Raw genomic sequence first — 11826 nt, 5'->3', positions numbered from 1 at the left:
AGCCCAGCGGAAAAGGACCTCGAGGCGCTGGTCGGCAGCTGGCTGAACATGAGCCAGCGTGTGTCCAGGTGGCCAAGAAGGCCGGTGGCATCCTGGCCTCTATCAGCAATAGTGTGGCCAGCAGGACCAGGGCAGTGAGAGTATTCGGTACTGGTGAGGCCACACCTCAAGTGCTATGTCCAGTTCTGGGCCCCTCACTACAAGAAAGATATTGAGGTGCTGGAGTATGTCCAGAGAAGGACAACAGAGCTGGTAAAAGGTCTGGAGCATAAGTCTGATGAGGAGCAGGTGAGGGAGCTGAAGGTGTTTAGGCTGGAGAAAATCAAGCTCAGTGGAGACCTTAATGCTCTATACAAGTGCCTGAGAGGAGGCTGTAGCCAGGTGGGGCTACAGGTAACAAATGACACAAGAGGAAATTAGCATAAGCTGTGATAGAGGAGGTTTAGGTTGGACATTAGGAAGAATTTCTTCATAGAAAGGGTGATTAGACATTGGAATGGGATGCCCAGAGAAGTGGTGGAGTCACTGTCCGTGGAGATATTTAAGGAAAGACTGGACATGGCACTTAGTGCCTTGATCTAATTGATGTGGTGTTTGGTCAGATTGGGCTCAATGATCTCAGAGGTCTTTGACAAACTAATTGATTCTGTGATTAAGTTTTTAAACCTGGTGCCCAAAAAACTCAAGGAAGCTGAATTTGTAAAAGCCTCCGTGTTTTGGGCAGTGTGGCATAGGAGCAGCTGTGGTACTGGGAAAAGCCTCAGGCTAGTGTACTGTGTGAGGGAGAAAGGCAGAGCAGTTTTGCCCAGGCAGCAAAACTAGGCCCAGGTTTCCATCCTTGGTAAATTGTATTTAAGATTTGCAGCAGAAGCCCTATTTCCTCCTTTTAGCTGGTAGAGGGGTTCCTCACTTGTACAGGCTGTCTGAACTTTATCTAGAGACAGAATGACTCTGTTAGCCATATGGTCATGGACAAAACAGCTTCCTCAAGATTTGCCCTATATGAGGATAAGACAGCAGATTCATACAAAAATGCCACTATGCTTAAAAGCAGTTTCATCTTAAAACTACACCAGCCCAACCTCTTAGTAACTAGCCCAGCCTAGCTCTTGTGAGAAGAGGCACAACGGCAGTCTGGCTCTTCTTTCTATCCCCAGCTGTGCCATCCTCTTCCTTGGTGCCAACTTTGATCTTCATTTTATAGTACAGGGAGTTAAACCAGCAGAGACCCATCCACTGCTCACTTTTGATTTTAATGAGTTCCTTTTCTGCCAGTTTGTAGTCTTAAATTAGTTCACTGCATGGACAGCTGAGCAAAAGGCTGTGGGCTGGAGAGAGGGTGGGCTCTCCTGGGTTGTGGGCAATAATATGTATGTGCATGAGCTTAGCTGCAAAATGAAGCCATGCAGCAAATACAGGGAGAGTTCTGAGTGGGCAGTGATATTCAAGAGAAAAGGCATCTACTTGGAAATGAGAGCAAGCCTTTATTTTGTGTTACAGAGACGAGGAGGAGAAGGAGGTTAGAGATCACGCTTAAACATTATTTATTTTACTGATTAGTGGCCCTTGTGGGTTTACTCTGAGCCTTTCTTCTTCCCTTTTTCTCATGTCTAAAGTTCTCTCTGTCTTGAAAGTCTGAACCTTGTTTTAAACCCTTGCTATGCCTTGAGCAGGATTTATTGTTTGTCAGGGCACCCAAAGAAGGTCATTTAGCTTTGGGTGGAGGCTGAAACTGCTGTTGTTTAAGTTTTCAGGGAGAACCCCTAGATAAACGAATCCAGCTCTTTCAGCTGCTGCCAATTCCTGGCAGAAGGGTTACATAAACATACTCTAAACCTCAAGGGTATTATAAATAAATCTTATAAAATATTAACTTTTTTTAGTCTCCGAACGAAAAGGGTGCTAAACTGATTTAAACTCATAGTAAGAAAAGAATAAACCGGTTGTTTATATAAAATATTAATCCTGACCTTGTTCTCCGTGTAGTGACATTTGTTTCTTATTGTTCTGTACCTTTACTGTTCTTATTAAAGTACTTTTTTTTTCTTTAAACAAATATTCCAAGTGTCATGTGTAATTATTGAAAAGCTTCCTCAAGACTCTATAGATTCTATAAGGTTAGCTTTTTGTGCCGCCAGCTCAGTGGGAGTAATAGCTTAATGTTTTAGCAAGTTTTTAACACTGTGTATGAAAATTGAAGCTTTGTAAGAGTCAGCCACAAACTTGTTTTTCATTATCTCACTGTGTTAAAAAACACGTTCCATCACCTTTTTAAATATTTCTCTCAAAAGCTGAAAGGTCACCACCTCTCTGATGTGTACTTCTAACTGAGTATTTGTCCCACTGACTCCTCTGACAAAACTGAAATCCTTGAGCAGCAGTGCTAGTGACAGCAATGGCTGGTTTCGGCAGACATGGTTCAGTTATTACTCTAACCTGGCATTTCTGGAAAAAAAAATCAAGTTCTGTGTCAAGGAAATACTGATCAGTTTTAGCCCACCCTTGTTATAAGAACATCCAGATATAATTTGTCAACAGAGAAATGAGAGGAAGAGCCCCTCAGCATCCCATTGGCGAAACAGAGGCTGAAGTTTAGAAAGTCTACATATACTTATGTAGAACAGAAGTCTTCATGCAGAGGAGAAGAGAGCAGGGAAGAGAGAGATCTCCCACAGAATATCCAGTGACTGGAAGTTGGGGTGTTAACTGGGATATGGGGCACAGTCACTAGGATCCCTCATCTCTATCAGCAAGAGCAGAAATAAGAACAGAGATCTGACAGGTCTGTTCTCTACACTCACATGGCTAAGGATATATTCTCCCCCTCTCTCATTTTCCTTTTCTGAATAATCCTGAATTAATTCCAATATCAGAGTTAAGGAAAAATCCGTGTGTACTAACAATAGTATTTCCTGTCGAGTTCCATGCCACAGTGAATAGGCATATGCAGTTATTTTTACCTGAACTACTAGAAGTATTCAACCAATAATCTTTGTTTAAGGAGAACACTAAGAAAATTAGTTTAATGGCAGTCATTTCAGTCCTGGGTAAAGAATAATACATTAATGTGTGTGCTAAAAAAAATGGGCCACTTTAAATCACATTTTTTCCATTTTTCATACTTTAAACATCACAATCTTTGCAGTGAAGGGGTTTCATCTTCGTTTGCTGCTGCATTTTTTATTTTTGGAATGTTTCTCTGTAGATAGATTCCTGGTAAGCCTTTGTTTATTTCTTGTTATTATTGTGCTCTTTCACTTCCCAGTTTCAAGCACAAATGAGGTTGTGCAAGGTGGTGTGCTAAAAGCAGTAGGAGACAAAGGTCTCAGTGGTTTACAGAGAGTGAGAACCGCTACAAGCTTCCTTGGCTTTGTTCTGTGGGACTGGGCTGGAGCAACAGTCCTGCAGAGGGGAAGGAAACAGCAATTTTTCCTTATCCACTGGCACCTTTGCCAACCATGGGGGTATACCACTTCACTCAATAGGAATGGCTGCTCATCTGATATCCCAAGCTGCCTGGGGTTTTACCTGGGATCCAGGTATACTCCCAAATGGATGGATCTATCAACATGCTTTACATACACCATCAAGTAAATACACCAGATATTACTGATTTCTAATTACTTCTGATTCAGACTGCATGCAGACTTGTGAGTGTAACTGTGTCATGCAACTTTTTTATACCTATCTTTTGTTAAGCTACTCTCATCTCTTTTCAGACAGCAGATTAAAATAGGACTTCTACAGAGAGTAGTTCAGAATAAGGAATAGCTTCAGCTGATCAACTTAGTCCCTCTCCTTGCTGTGGGTTACTGACTGTTTCTGATCAGAAACCTCTCCACAGCTGCGCCACATTCTTTGAACACACAAACACACAGATGCAGAACTTGGGGCCAAGTTTCAAGTGTTTAGTGCATCATAACTGCCCAGCTTCAACTTTGGGATCAAAATAAGACCTTCAGACTTAAGAAGCCCTTGCTATTATTCTAACAAGTTCCCTCAAAAATCCTGCCCTCTGCGGGACAATGTATTCTCCTTGGAATTTTGTCCCTAGTTTTTCAGCACTCATGGTAGAACTTCCATACTGCCATGAGAAGAGATTACTTACTTGGCCACCCTTGCTTAGGACTGTAAACCCACACAAACACATTTTGTTTCCATGTGGTTGTCTGGTGTGACACAGTTACAAATGCATAGTATCAAATGCAAATACAGTGAATATTTGAATGGAATTCACAAAGTGTGTGCTTTAAAGATAAAGTAAAGCCAAGTCCTTCTACTGCTGCTTTGGATGCAAATGTATTTGTAATGAAATCCTGGTTTTGTCTGGTTTTATCCCTTATCTTGCACCTGTTATCATCCTTCTTGTAAAAAGCTTAGGGGTAAGCTTGCCAAATGATACGCCCCATCTGTGCTACCTGGATAAACAGTGTTAGCAAGAAATATGTAAACTGAAAAGCCACAAGTTCTTGACAGACAGGTACCAGCACTTTCTCTCTGCCTAGCAAGGACAGGATCTTTGTGTTCTTTCAACAAGTTGCCAACCTTTCCTTTGAAATTCTTGTGAAGCTGTTGGGAGGGAGATGAGAAAGAGAGGAAGCTGAGGGTGTGCAAACTTGTTTGGAGCATGCAGATGAAGTCAACTGCAAATATAACAATGATTTCAGTGGAATTCACCAAGTTAATGTTTCTTCACCAGAACCTAAATTGACCTAAATGGTGTGTCTGCTGTGTTGAAGGTAGGTGTATTTGTTGTGTACACTGCTTTTGTTTACATCTTTTTGCTTGGACCCCTGCAAACCAGACTGGCACTCAGGAGGCGGGAAGGTCAGTAATGAGAAACTGCATCACTAAGACTTGTCCCTGACAAGCCTGGAAAGAAGTGATAGATACAGAATGGTGAGAGAGGCCTTAGGCATTTGGGAAAGGAGGCAACAACAGTAGAGAGAACAACTTGTTCCAGAACCTTATCATGTTCTACTGAGGTCTCCCCACTTCCCTATGTTTTCTTTTTTTAGGAACATACAGGAGGAACCATTATTGAGTAATTAAAGCACAGAGTTAGCAGCTAGGCTTCTGAAGTCCTGTCGTTGAGTTCCTGTGGCAACACATGTTTGTCTGCAATGGTCACCTCTGAGAGAGGCCTACACTTCATGGTCCTGGACCAGGTCATCTTAACTGACTTGCGTCTCCAATGTTCACATCTAGGGGCCTTTTCTGTGCACAAGGCACATCACCACTGCATATTAATGGGGATACAGGGTGGTATGAGAGCTGTCCCCTTTGGGAAAGATCCCCAGGCCTGTGTCCAGTTTTGCTAACTGAGGCAGAAGAGATGAGATCAGCAACACTTGCTGTGGCTGGATACAGACACCTCCCTCTTCTACTGTTCTTCCTCTGCCTTGTGCTCCCTGTGCAGGCATGCTGGGGCTTGTTACTTTTGTGTGTTAGAATGATGTAAAGAGTAGAATTTGGCATCAGGAGTGACCTGCCAGATAATTTACTTAATGCCATTTCACCAAAAGAAGAGACAGAATTAGGACCCACATTCCTTTGGCTGTTTGTCATATGGAGTCTGCAAGAGCTAGGAAGGATCCCTCACCTGATCTGCCCAAGCCTTGTCAGTCAGCAAGGATAATTCATAAACTGGTTACCCTGGTAGAGCCCAAGATGACGGCATTCCACATTCCACAAGCCAGGAACTTCTGATGTCTTCTGTTGTTTAAAAAACTGGTGGCCTGAGGGGATTCCTTTTTATTATGGTCAGTTCAGCCTAACCCTTGACCTGTTCAAGAACTTTAACCAGGCTCCAAACTCTTGCAGGGTTGCATGTGCTGCCAGGCAGCTGGGCAAAACATTACAGGTTTGCTGGCAGTGCTACAGCAACCCATGCACCCTTGCTGCCTCCAAGGCCCCTGTAACAGCTTGTAAAAGGGCTCAGAAAAAAAACTTTCTGTGCAGAACAGACACTCTTAGGATGTTGCAGACCAGGCAGTGTGCCAGTTGCCAGGCATGAGACAATGCTTTGGGAAGCTCATCTGTTACCAATGACTGGCAGTAACATGTTCAAAACCTGTAGAGCTACAAGGACACAGACAGATTCATTGCATCTTGACTTTTGGTCTCTGTGTCCCAGTGGCAGTCTCCTTCCCTGCTTGGGATATGAAACTAACCTCTCCTCCTCTCTGCATCCTACATCCCATTCCCTCATGGCAGGTGTCAGCAGTCCCAGTGAGAAGAGGCTGTAGAGTCAGCTGCTTAACAGGACACTGTCCCAAATCCTGCAAGCTTCTTTTTGAAAAAAGTTTCTTTTTGAAACCCATTGTGCAAGGGTGAAGGATTGCAAACCCAACTAAAATAACATTAAATGATCTGACAATTTTATACCATGTAGGCCATAAGGAGCAATTGTAGGGACAATGTAGAATACAATGTAGAGACACCTGCCTAGGCTCCTGAGACTATGTAGCATTTGTTCTATTTGTATTCATTTTAAAATGGTTGCTGAGGGAATATGAGGTTTCCTGGGATTGGTTCTTGAGGTAAGGGATGGTGATGTGCCAAAGGTCCTGTGGCAGCCAGCTTTATTGAGATAATGCAGAAGCAGGATCTTGGGTGTCCTAGGTATTTTTTCTGACAAAAACTTGGGCACTTCCAGCTCCTCAGATCAACAACCTGACTGTCCAGTTAAACTGCTTTTTGCCTAGTCTTTATCTCAGGTAACTATGTCCCCTTCTGAAACTCAGCTTGGTTCCTCAGAGGTCACACAGAGTGCTTCCACCCTGTCACATGGTTCTGCTCCATCTCACAGGGGATCCTACTCTTTCAACCATCCATATGAGCATTCTTACAAATTGTGTTCTTACTTCTCAAAGAGAATCCCTCCCAGCTCTGCTCGGACAAAGTAATTTGTCAGATCCGGGGGCCCTAGGAGAGGGGACACATTTGGGCAGAAGCCAGGAGGATCTTCTGCAGAGGGCTTCAGGGCACAAGCATACATGGGAATTTTGATACTGAAATTTGCAGTGGTAAGTAGAAACAATCACCCTCAAAAGTGTTCCTTATCAGCCAAGCATAATAACTAGGACAGTACAGCATTTGCTGGAAAGAATGAGATGCCTAGCTACTGCCCTGCTTTTCACTTCCCCACATTTTTTTGGTGACATGGAATCTCAAAGCATTTCTAAGACACCTTTTAGAAATCAACTCTTTTCAAATCCACAAACACTCCAGTTCTGAGCATTATAAATGGTCATGCTAATTAAATGCAGCTAAGATAGTGAAAAGAGTTGCAGGGCAGACAAGATCAATGACAAAACACCCTGAGAGAGCACAGAAGGGGAAAAAAGTACTGTAGAAAGGTGATTTATGGTGATTCTCTGGTTGTTGAAGCAGAACAATTATTGAGAATCTTAAGGAGAAAGGAGCTTTAGGTTGGAAGATTGACGACTGAAAACCACGGGGAAGTAATCCTTTCAGCATGGCAAAGCTTCGGTTCTGGGAGGCATGTCAATGTAGGTCAGTGCTGACTCTGGAAATGCTAAGCTGGGGAACCTCTCTGGTTGCTTTCTTACACAATGTTACCTCCTCCCCACCCCCTCTTTGACAAAGGGAAGCCCAGTGCATTTTGGTGGTGTCATTTCACATTCTGCTCCACAATCTAATTCCTAACCAAAGGGTGCAGCACTAGGTAGCCTGATGCAAGGGTAAAATAAATTGCTCCAACATGGTGATTCATACTTTAGCCTAGAGTTAGGAAGTTCTTAAATGCAGGTAGCATTGGGATTTGGGGTCTGTGAGTGTAAGGGGTCCTTTTGTCATCTTTTACCCTATATAAGCCACTATGACCTTTTAATATAAAGACCTTTCAAGGTCCATCTTATACAAATATGCACTTGTGAGTTACTTTGTTGCCTCCAGGTTTTTTTTCCCATTTTCCAGTTTTTTTGCGTGAAAAACAAACTTTTATTCACAGTGACTTTATTATACTTTCCTACAGAAAGTTGTTCCTGCCCATGGCAGGGGGGTGATAATATTTAAGGTCCGTTCCAACCCTAGCTGATCTATGATTCTGTGACTGTATAATCTGAAAACATTGTATGCAAAGATTGTATCTCCGTATTCTACAAAATAAGTAATATTCCAGCCTGACCAGTAAGTCCATTGCAACACAAGATGAGAATCGGAAAAGGTGTTGATTTTTGAAACTTTTAAATTTCTTTTGGATAAATATAATTACATATTCGAACAATTGTACTGTTATGTTTGGACAGTTATTTTATGACCATCACAAGCTGTAATTAGACATCATTGTCTCACTTTTTAAAGATATAATTTTCTTTGTTTCAGGAGGTTTTAGACAGCAATTATTACAATTGGATGGTGTTCCAATAGCCGGTCTCAAGGAAACTTCTAGATGAGTCACATCGGCAAAACGTGTCAAGTGTGGTGTTATAATGTCATGTAACAGCAAATCAGTGTCTTTTGCTAGTGTTTGAATGACAACCATCTCAAGTAGTCCAGGTTTTCACAAAGTGTTTCTTAGTCACACATCATGATCTGTGTTGCAAAAACACCCTTGGAGGATAAAGCTAATAAAATAAGTAGCAAGTTATTACAAACTTCTTAATTTTATTGTGTGGAAAACAGCAGTTTTCTTGCATGAGAAAGATTCTGCTGTTGCCTGCAAAGTTTCCACATGGCCCTGCAGTTTTCACATTGCTCCATTCAAAGGCGTCAATCAGACGGTTGCTGCACTTTCACGGTTGCCAACCTGTGCACCTCTATGTATTTCACAGGTTGGCTTTATTCAAAAAGTTATGCATATTAGTCATTAATCTGGCACCATTTAGATGTAAAGTATTAATCATTAATCTTATTAACTCTTTACATGCTGGGTTTGCATTCTCATTTCCTTTCCTTGATAGCAAAATAATGTTTGCAAACAAAATGCAAGCTCACTTTTCTCTGTTTCAGAGATGCATTTCAGAAGTCTCCTGTTGTGCTTCTTTCCCTCAGAGAGTAAAGCAACCTGCCCAGCTCAGAGAGCTACTTCTTCTTGCACTGCACTTGCTCTTCAGAGAGCACTGCTTCTTGCTCACTATGACTAATACAGTTACACCAGAAGGAAGTTTAAAATAATTTCACTAGCATTTGGAGCATGAGGTTTGCTTCAGCCAGACTTCAGACTGTGCTTTCCACAGCATTTGGATCACTGAAATACCCTTATATAAGCCTAACTGGCACAATTAGAAGAATGACTCCTTGCAGATGTGTGTTGCTGTAGCAACCTAGGGGGAGGGCAGCCAAAGTGCCCTCCATATTTAGCAAAATAATATTAATCATAATAAATAGATGCACATTAACCTTTTTGTAAGGCACTTGCTCAGGAGGTAAGTGCCTTAACATGTCACAACAAGGATCACTGTAATAGAGTTTAAATAATTTGATGCCAAGGTAAAATTCTCTCAGTAGTAACCAAAACTACATTGAGACAGAAACATAGTCAAATGTTGACCAAATCTTCCAGAATATAGGCAGAAGGCTTAGATGTTCAATGCTTTGATTCCACTGCTGTAGGAGCACTGGAGGGAAAAAACCACCAAAGGCATCCATGGCAAATGGGAAGAAGAGGCCTGTGTGGCTGAGCTCAAGTCTTCCTCCTGAAGACCCCAGTAAAAAATTCAGTGGGAGCACTCTTGGCAGACTTGAAATCCACCTGCCACCTTCTTTGTGTGGGAGGGACTTCATGTTGCTGGCAGTGGATGTGGATATGTATGAAAGTGTCAATGGTGCTGGCAGCACAGTGAAACCGTGGCAGATCTCCTGCTTCCCATGTGGAAAGAGTGGGAGCAGCTGCTTTGCAGAGTGGATCCAAATGGTTTGTTCCTGACTCTGTCTTGCCTGTCCCAGTAAAATTGCACATCTCATCCAAGCATCACAATCTCTTTGAAGTGTCAAAGGGACCATGTGAATTACCCAAGACTCACGACTTAGGATTTGTTTTCATGAACTCTTTTGATTTGAAGCCAATGATAAGTCTGGTATGATTGTTTGCTCATAGTTATTAATTTAACACAGTTTAAAATTTTCTCTTTATGTCTTTGCACCTTGAACAGTCACATTGTGTTGCTACAGAGTACAAGAAAAACCTGAACTCAGCCCTGACTGGGACTGAATAATGGGATTTCCATTTCTAAGATGAAGAAGCAAGTGACTAGCATGAATAAACAAGCAAGTCTGAAAAAAAACAAACACTCATCTTGTGGATGAACATAGAAAATAGAGATGAAAAGGTATCTCAAGAAGTTATCTATGCCATCCCACTCTTTACAGACAGATAAATTTTATCTCTGTGATTACTAAGTTTTCTCTGATCTCTTTTAAAAAGATTTATAATCCCCAGGCAATCTTGCCTAATGCCTTATTTTTAGAAAGTTTTCCTAATGTCTAACCAAAGCCTATTTCTGCTGCAATGGAATGTCTTATTAATCTGCAATATCTTTATTTTTGAAGACTGCTCTCACATTTTTGTTAGGTTTCTCTTCACTAGAGCAAGAACTCCTATTTGTCCAGTCTTCCTATGTAATTTGTGTTTTTCTAGAGCTCTGATCATACACATTGCTCTCCTCTGTAGCATGATGAATGTTTTATCTCTCCCAAGCCAGGCTTGCAGAGTTCCCACTGATCCTTGCCAATACTAAGGGAAGTGGAAGAATCACTTCATGTATTTTATTGCCTTTATTTATATTTGTACCTCTCAGTATGTAGTTTACTTTTTTTGAAAGAGTATGCAACATCCAGAATATTTTTCAGGGCTGTTCCCTACTAATTTTCTCCTCAGTCTATGCTTTTTGCAGTGGATTATTCTTGACCAGAAATAAAATATTGGATTTCCTGTTCTTAAAAAGCCTCTTATTTTTTCACTAACAATCCAGTTATGTAGTTAACTGGTGTGAAATTGGTTAATTGAATGCTAAGCTTATATTTCTTCCATCTAACTCTCAAATTTTTTTAAACTTTATCATGCTGGCTTATGCCTGGGATCTATGAACCTTCAGCTTTGCTCTAATTATAGTCCCAGCGCCCAGGTACATGATGTTCATGGGCAGCCTGGATGTGGCCCGTCCACTTACTCTGTTCCAGGTACGATGTTATGATTATAACTGTTTGACCTGTTGCACCATTGGAAGTTCAGCTTGTCCTGATAATAGTGCAGTTATGTTTACTGTCCTTGCAGCTCTGGCTATTTCATCTCATTACACCATTTTAATAACTCAAACACTGACATTTGACTGATATTATGTCCAAAATTCAGGCACAGAGAAAAAGGGTTCTTTCAACTTCAGAGTCTTTTGTTTATCTGTTCTCTTGAACTGCCTGTTTTCTCACAATACATTCCACACTCAGTCACAACCACTCATTGTGTTTTTCCAAAAACCCTGGAAGACACTGGAAGGCCCTACTTCAGCCAGAATTTTTAACATAAAAAACTATTTCTTATACTTCAGCACTTTAACTACAGCAGGATGAAAGATGTATCTTTAAAATACATTGGGTAGCATGCCTTGGAAGCACTGGCACAGGTGAAACAAATGGTTTGTAGCACATCAACTATTGGGGCTGAGCCCTGGGAAATACCAGGTGCTAGGAGGGCATCATTCTCAAGTTGTGACATTCTGTCATACTGCCACTCATGGCCAAGAATGTGCTGTTTTGGTATATTTGTATAAGAATTGAAGCATACTAAATTACTGTCTCTATGTTTTGGACCTCACACCAGCTTAATTATCAGCTGGAAGAATATCCCAGGAGCAGCTCTACTTC

The sequence above is a fragment of the Sturnus vulgaris genome, chromosome 1, assembly GCF_052056855.1.
Source record: "Sturnus vulgaris isolate bStuVul1 chromosome 1, bStuVul1.hap1, whole genome shotgun sequence".
In the NCBI taxonomy this organism is placed as follows: domain Eukaryota; kingdom Metazoa; phylum Chordata; class Aves; order Passeriformes; family Sturnidae; genus Sturnus; species Sturnus vulgaris.
The sequence above is the reverse complement of the archived record's forward strand: the minus strand, read 5'-3'. Positions refer to the sequence as shown.